This window comes from Peromyscus maniculatus, chromosome 15, assembly GCF_049852395.1.
Source record: "Peromyscus maniculatus bairdii isolate BWxNUB_F1_BW_parent chromosome 15, HU_Pman_BW_mat_3.1, whole genome shotgun sequence".
Lineage (NCBI taxonomy): Eukaryota > Metazoa > Chordata > Mammalia > Rodentia > Cricetidae > Peromyscus > Peromyscus maniculatus.
The window spans coordinates 2,642,133-2,649,965 of NC_134866.1; positions in this window are offsets into that span (position 1 = coordinate 2,642,133).

Genomic DNA, 7,833 nt, shown 5'->3' on the forward strand with positions numbered 1-7,833 from the left:
GTGGGCAGAACTGTGCTTACATGGGAAATGCTATCCACTCTTAGAGTCATGGACTCAATCTTACAACTAAGAAAATGGATCCATGTGTTTATAAGAATGTATGCATATGGAGATTTCTACTGTGCTGATAAGGGAGGCAGAGGGTCCAGAGGAAATGGCATTGACCTTCATTAAGGTGTAGTTTGCTCATGCTAAGTTCAACAGATCTACCAGGTTCAACAGATTCTTTGATCGTTAGCCTTCATGCCCCAGGCCTGGAGCTTGACCCACCAGGTGGCTTTCATTGACCTTGGGACTGGTCCAAGAGAGCCTCTCATGTGTGCTCCTAGGCATGAAGTTTCCCAGTATTCTGGCCTAGTCATGCTGCGATCATCCTGGTGCTGAATCTTTCCACCCTTCCCATTGGCTGGATCTTGGCAACACAGTCTTGTGCTCTTTGAATGTAAACATCAAGACCCATAGCTCTTCCAAAAAGCTGTCAAAATTCACTTTGCTAATAGCAACTGTTTAGTTTCTGGGCCTATGCCAGGCTTTGGGCATGGAAGATGTTCAATGTGTTCTTATTTGTATCAGGGGTCCTATACCCAGCCTGAGCCACAGTCTACCTGAAAGACAGCTGCCTCCCAGGGGTAGAGGTCTTCCTGCAAAGAGCCTCACCAGAGTAACAGGCAAAGTGGATCCTGAGGCAAGGGCTTGCTGCTGGGGTCCCACTCTGCCTCGTGCATCACAGAGACCATCCTCAACATTGCACAAATGGTTTGCACATCCCTCTGCTAGACTGATGCATTCGCCTCTAGCACTCTGTCCAGCCTTATGTGGTGGTGTAGGTGGTGAGTACTGAGGAAACTGGTTTGCAAGTTACAAGGTGACCAACATCACAAGTAAGCTGCTCAAAGAGGTCAGGTGACCCATGTGGAGTGAACAAGTCAGTGGCCTTCCTCTCCTGACAGCTCCCAGATGTGGTGTGTGCCTTTCAAACTTCCTATTGGCTGTGCAGACATACAGTGTTCCCACCAAACACATGGCCTTCTTGTAGTATTTTGCTTTCTGGGCCTCTTGCAAGAGCATTCTAAGGGAATTTCCCTGCAATTAAAATATGAGCACTAAGGCCCCTGGAGACAAGGCTGGCTGATGCCATTCTAGGCCTCAGTTCTCATTTCCCGGCAGATGTGGCACCCGGTACTGGAATGTCCCAAGAGCCTTCAGTGGCTCAGCCTTCTTTTCTTGGTGGGGAAACAAATTCATTCAATTAGCTCTTTGCCTTTTGGTCTTGGTGTGCCCTGAGAGCATTAGTCATTCCTGAGCCTGACGCCCCCCCACACACACACTTCAGGCCTGGAAGAGAGATGTCCTGGGGAAAACAAAGAGTGACAGAGCCTTTCTGTGGGTTGCCAGGGTCATTTCCTATGCGTTTCAGATGAAATACTTAAAAAATAAGAACAGCTGGGAACTATGTGCTTCCAAGTTTGGTTTCAAACCCCCTCCAGCCTCCCCCCCCCCCCCCGGTCCCAGGTTAAAGCCATTGGTGAAAACAGTTACCCTCTCTATATTCCAGGATACAGGCAGGACCTTGTAGGAATCTTATTTAATTATGTGCAATATTAATGTTATATTGATTATGTTATTGCCTGTAAATCCAGTTGCTTAATAAAGCTGCAGGCATTTTGCAATAAAGTTTCATTTGCAGTCAATTAAAGGGTGTCAAGGGGCAAGGAGCTATGTGAGGGGGGCGTGGACATGAAGAGAGAAGGTCCGGGGATGGAGGGACCTCAGGTCTGCAGAGAATGGGTTATTTGTATAGCCATAGGAACGCTGCGAACGTGGAAACACGCAGACCTGGGGAGGCAGGAGGGAGCAGCAATCCCACAGCCCTTATTTTTAGCACAGGGATCTGGAGATTTGCAAAGGGCTGTCCGTACCTTTGCCTCTCGAGCTGCACCAGGGCAGCATCTGCAGTGGGCAGGATAACGCCTGGTTTAAAAAGCTGAAGGAAGTGATAACTGCCAATACTGAGAGCACGTGGGGCGGGAACAAAGCATACTTCTACTGCTAGTCATGCTTGCGTCCAAGTCAGAGGAAATGCCATCACCCTTCGACAATCACATCTGCCACCAATATCAGGCCACATGTGGTCCGCCTTTTATCTCCTCGCACAAATCTCATGTCCTGATTTTAGCATCTGATGCTGAATTCAGGTCACTGTAAAGTGAGGGCATTTGATAGTTTCTGTCTTGTCTTTCAGGGTGTGCCAGAGATATGGGCTCCGATAAACAAACATGAAATTGATATTAATGTCTTATAAGTGACTCCTTGACAACAGACCACAGGAAATAAAATAGTTGTTCCGTAATTCAGAGAGATAGCTGACCTTTTCCATCCGTGGATGTCATGGGAAAACCATAGAGTTGTGTTTAATTTGTCCTGATGCTGGGCAAATAGGCTCACCACAGTGACTGACTTTGGCTTTTCTAAGCACATGTCCTCTCAGCTACAAGGCTGATTGCCTAGTCTCATGGTCAGGGAGCTTTGCTACAGCAATGAACACCACAGTGACAAGACTTCTAATTATCACGGGCATATCAAAGGGACCGTGTTTGGGGCCACTAAGATGCTCTGACTCTAGCGTTAGCTCTTGTCAGTGCTGAACAATTTTAAACCACACAGTAAAACCAAATATTTTCTCCACAGTACCGAACGGGCCTTCTGAGGATTCACCTCAGTCCAATGGTTCATCACGGCTGTCAGCTTGATTGGGTTGAGAGTTGTCTAGAAGGTTGGCACAGGTACACCTGAAGACTTTTTGGAGAGAATGGCTGCAGGGGCTCTGTCTGGCCAGTGGTTTAGTTCATTCATGGATTTAAAATTTGAGTTATCTCAGTGGGAGGTGGTGGGCACTGAGGAAGTGGGGCTTGGGCAGGAGGAAGTGTTTACTATGGGTGTGCATGTGAGAGGCATTTCTTACCTTGAACACTTCTTGTCTTTTCCCTGCTTTTTGGCTTAGTTCCTCTGTCCCAACGTGTCCTCCTTTCTATGCTTGGTAGGCTGAACCCCCTGAAATTGTGAGCAAGAGTCTATCTGTCTCCCTTTAGACATTTTTCTCATGTCTTTGACTACAGCAAGAAGGTCTGACTGACACCCTGGGTTGCATGGCTGGCTCAGGGAGATCCTCACTCCCTGTGCCACAAGATTGTCTTTACCTGCATATGGGCAGCCATTGTCCAGGACTCTGTGGGGCCCCCTGAGCTGACGGCATCTCTGTACGGAAATTCTCCGAGTTTTTTTTGCTGTCCTGATGTCTGTGTTTCCCTTGTCAATGTGCCACACAGAGTTTATGAGAGAATGGGTGCCCCCTGTGAAGATAAACCCTGTCCCACGGGCTACTGACCCTTTGGATTTGGTATTCTGTGCATCCTGAAGCATCTGGACCATGCGACAGCTCTCCTTTCTGTCTTAGCCCTTTTTTTTTTTTTTTTTTTTTTTTTGGTTTTTCAAGACAGGGTTTCTCTGTGTAGCTTTGCACCTTTCCTGGGACTCACTTGGTAGCCCAGGCTGGCCTCGAACTCACAGAGATCCGCCTGGTTCTGCCTCCCGAGTGCTGGGATTAAAGGCGTCCGCCACCACTGCCCGGCTCTGTCTTAGCTCTTGAATGGCCATGAAACTTCTTGGCTCCTGCTTTCAGGACAGCCCAGAGTGGCAGAATTTAACCCCAGTGATCTGATCCTTTCCACGGGGAGAGTTTCATTGGCTGAAATAACTCCTCTTGGGAATCACTTCATCCCATTGCTTTATCCCGTTACGATTTCCAATGGCGTTAGTGACAAAAAGATGCAAAGCATCATCTTGCTTATGTATGGGATGGAAATTAAAAGTGTTTCGGAGACATCCCAGGGCTGTCTTCTTACAGCATTTTCTGAACAGGGCCTCAGAAGGGCTTTGCTAAAAGGAGGAAACTAAGCCGAGACTAGAAGGCACTAGAGTGGGGGAAACCTCTAGAGCCCCAGGGGCCCATGTGAAAGCTTGAAATCTCTGAGGGACACCAAGTTCAACAGTCTCTTAAGAAATGGAAGAAAAATCAACCCGGCTGAATGCAAGTCATGTTCACCCTGATCGAAATCAAGAAATGGTTCTACCTGCTCTCAGCTTCCCACAAAGGGAAGGATTTAGATCCTGAAGTTACTGCCCCATGGCCAAAGGCACCCTATCTCCTCCAGAAGGGAAGAGACCACAGAGCCTCCCACAGCCCTCCCAACACCTCCACTCACATCCAGGCTCCTGCTGGGCACTCCAGGGGCTCAGTCACCATGAGGTGCTGTGTGTTTCCCAACAGCTAGGAGAGAGGAGCTGAGACAGTCTCACAGTAGAGAGATGGCAAATGTTAACAATGATGGCTGTGGCACAAATATGCTTCCATTATGATGCCGAATGGCAATGATATGAACCAACGACATTTGTGACTTAATCCAAAACCCGGGGTATGGACCTGAAGCCATGCTTCTGTTCACCACATACCCTGTGAGAGTCAGCGAGAGCATGAGAAAGCTGTGGATCCTGCTTTCTGTTAAACAGAGAGATGGTGCTCAATGCTGCTGCTTTAGATTGCTGTGAATGTCTAAGATTCCTTAGACAAAGAAAGGTTTGGCATTTAAAAAAATATGACAGTGTTTGGGGGACTAATTGTCAGTATAAAATTAATGAAACTAGCTCTTTCTGAGAGTTGGGTTCATATCTAGAATATTTTAGAAGATGACCTGTTTCGTGTGTGTGTGTGTGTGTGTGTGTGTGTGTGTGTGTGTGTGTGTGTGTGTGGTATGAGTGTATGTGGTGTGTGCATATATTGTGTCTGTGTGAGCGCATGTGTGAGTATGTATGTGTGTTTGTGTGTGTGTGTCATGTGAGTGTATAAGTCTGTATGTGCCTGTGTGTGTATATGTGCATATGATTATGCACATGAACTGTCATTGACTGAGCTGCCCCTGGGAGAACTCAGGTGAGTGATAAGTGAAGAACTCCATATCCAAGTGCTATCAGCACCCCATACACACCATAGTTAAACACAGTGCACCGTGCAGATGTGCATCCTGGGAATCAACACTCTCAACCACCAACGGCGGGTCCTGTGGGAGAGAGAGGCACTGAGGTCGTCTATGCCTTTATCCACTTGTAACAGGAACAGTAATGGGCAAGGTCTCCACTGTTCTCAATCCTCCAATTCTAGACATCAGGCCAGTTTTTCAGGGGAAGCACTCCTCATGACATTCCTGTCTGAAAACTTCAACTGCAGAGAGCCCATGTTCAGTTCCCAGCAACCACATGGCAGCTCACAGTCACCTGTAACTCCAATTCTAGGGGATCTCATACCTCTTTTGATGTCTGCGGGCTCCAGCATACACATGATGCCAATATTTTCACAAAGACAAAACACTTATATACAAATAGACAATTATAAAAACAATTAAAAATTTATAAAAAAATAAAAAATTTCAGCTTACAATAATCAATGTTTTGACTATGAAATGGATTTTCAGAATGATGCAGCATAGATAGATGTCTGCTCCCATCTGTTCAGTACTAGAGTGGGTTGGCTACACATCATCACTACAAAAATCATAGTGAGGACCTCTCCAGGATAATTATCATTTTAAAAATGCACCATTGCTGTGGGATGTTCTGTATGTCCTGTGGGAGCCCGTTCTCGGGTTCTTCGTGGCTTTACCCAGCAGGTCCGCATAGAGGATGTTTAGGACCACGGGCCTGAGTGCAGGTGTCTGAGATGGTCTGCACTTGGCTGTGCTGGAGGATGGTCTGTATGTCAAGTTACTCTGATTGGTCAATAAATAAAACATTGATTGGCCCATGGCTAGACAGAAAGTATAGGTGGGACTAACAGAGAGGAGAAATAAAAGAACAGGAAGGCAGAAGGAGTCACTGCAGCCACCCGCCAGGACAAGCAGCATGTGAAAATGCCGGTAAGCCACAAGCCACAAGGCAGGGTATAGATTTGTGGAAATGGATTAATTTAAAATATAAGAACAGTTAGCAAGAAGCCTGCCACGGCCATACAGTTTGTAACCAATAGAAGTCTCTGTGTTTACTTGGTCGGGTCTGAGAAGCTGTGGGACTGGTGGGTGACAAAGATTTGTCCTGACTGTGGGCAAGGCAGGAAAACTCTAGCTACACAACATCTATGGTGTTTGATCTTAGTAGTAAAATTAACTGGATCTGGGGTCAAGCAAGAGGCACAAATCTGGGAGGGGCTGTGAAGGCATTTTTAGAGAAGATTATCTGAGGGATTGAGGATCCCTACCCCGACATGGGCAGCATTTTTTGGAAGCCCAGATGAGAAAAAGACTGAGGGGAGAACAATTCGACCTTTTGTCTCCCACCTTCACGCCTTGTTGGTGAGTATATCTGCTCCTCACTATCGAGATGCTGACATCTTCCTCTGACATTTGAACTCATTTTACATGCTTTACACATAGACTGCAGGCCAGCAGCTCTCCAGCAGTTCTCCAGGCTGTCAGCATCAGATTGGGACTGACACATCCAGCCATCTAGACTGAGGAGCAACCATGTTCCCAGCCTCACTTGGGTGAAAACGGTCATTGGTCATTGCCCAGCTGCCCAGACTGGATCACGAAAGTCAGTGTAATCTGTGTTATTTGTAATATATTTGCATTAGACTGGGATAAAAATCACTTTAGTGCAATCATTTCAAGCATAATCAATCTTTTCAGGAATATAAAAAGAGCCAACCATGCATGAAAGAAATATACACATAGCACACACATACATGTGTGTTCATATGATGGACACATGTGACTGAAGAAAAGCCTTATAAAAATGACCCTTCCTTCAGTGTGTACAACACCCATGTGGTTTCTAATTTACACTACTGTCATCTAAAATGCTGGTTGTGACCATGTTTGTACTATGCTCTGCATTCTGGCAGATGTGATGACCAGACCTCTGTGAGAGGTAATGCTCACAGGTAGCCTACTTCCTGCTGCAGTGGGAAATGGCCCCTAGAGATGGCTGGAATGCTATGATCCTTCTCTCCCACAGTGCAGTCCTCTAAGGCAGCTGCTTCCCAACTCAGTGAGCAGTTGTGATATCATGATTTTTTTTATGTGAAAAAAAAGTAACTTGAATGTAAGAGGAGGTGGTTCTCCATTCTTCTCCTCAAGGTCCCAGTACAGATGTCCTGTAGCCCCAGGGACCACACAGCTGGCATCTTAACCCTCAGGTTACTTTTTTCATTGACACAACAAAAATGCCCGACAGGAACAGCTTTAAGGAGGAGTTGGGATTCACTTTTTGTTGTAGTTTTGAGAGGATTAACGAGGATGCCAGAGTGTGTGGCCACTGCCTGCTCATATCTTGGGGAACTTACAAGCAGAAGAAAGATGGGGAGGAGGAGGAAGGGAGAGAGACAGAGAGAGATATAAACACATGCAAAGAAACACACACGGAGAGACAGACAGAGATAGACAGAATGACACTGAGAGAACAGGATGCAGGGCTAAGATGTCCTTAAGGAACACCCTCCAGGGCCGCCTTCCTCCAACCAGGCCATCTCCCAAAGTCTCCATAACGTCCCGAGACAGCACCATCAGATGGAAAGCAAGGGTTCAAGCACACAAGTTTGTGGGGGGCAATTCACATTTAAATCATGAAAATCTCCCTCGTAACAACTTTAGTTTTTATGAGCAATGAAACCTTCTCCCACAAGCTAGCAGGAAGTACTTCCTTTGGTCCAACTGGTCCAGACTAGATCCCATACTGTACTCATGCCATACTGTATCCCAGAAATGTCGGAATCCTGTTCTCTCAGAC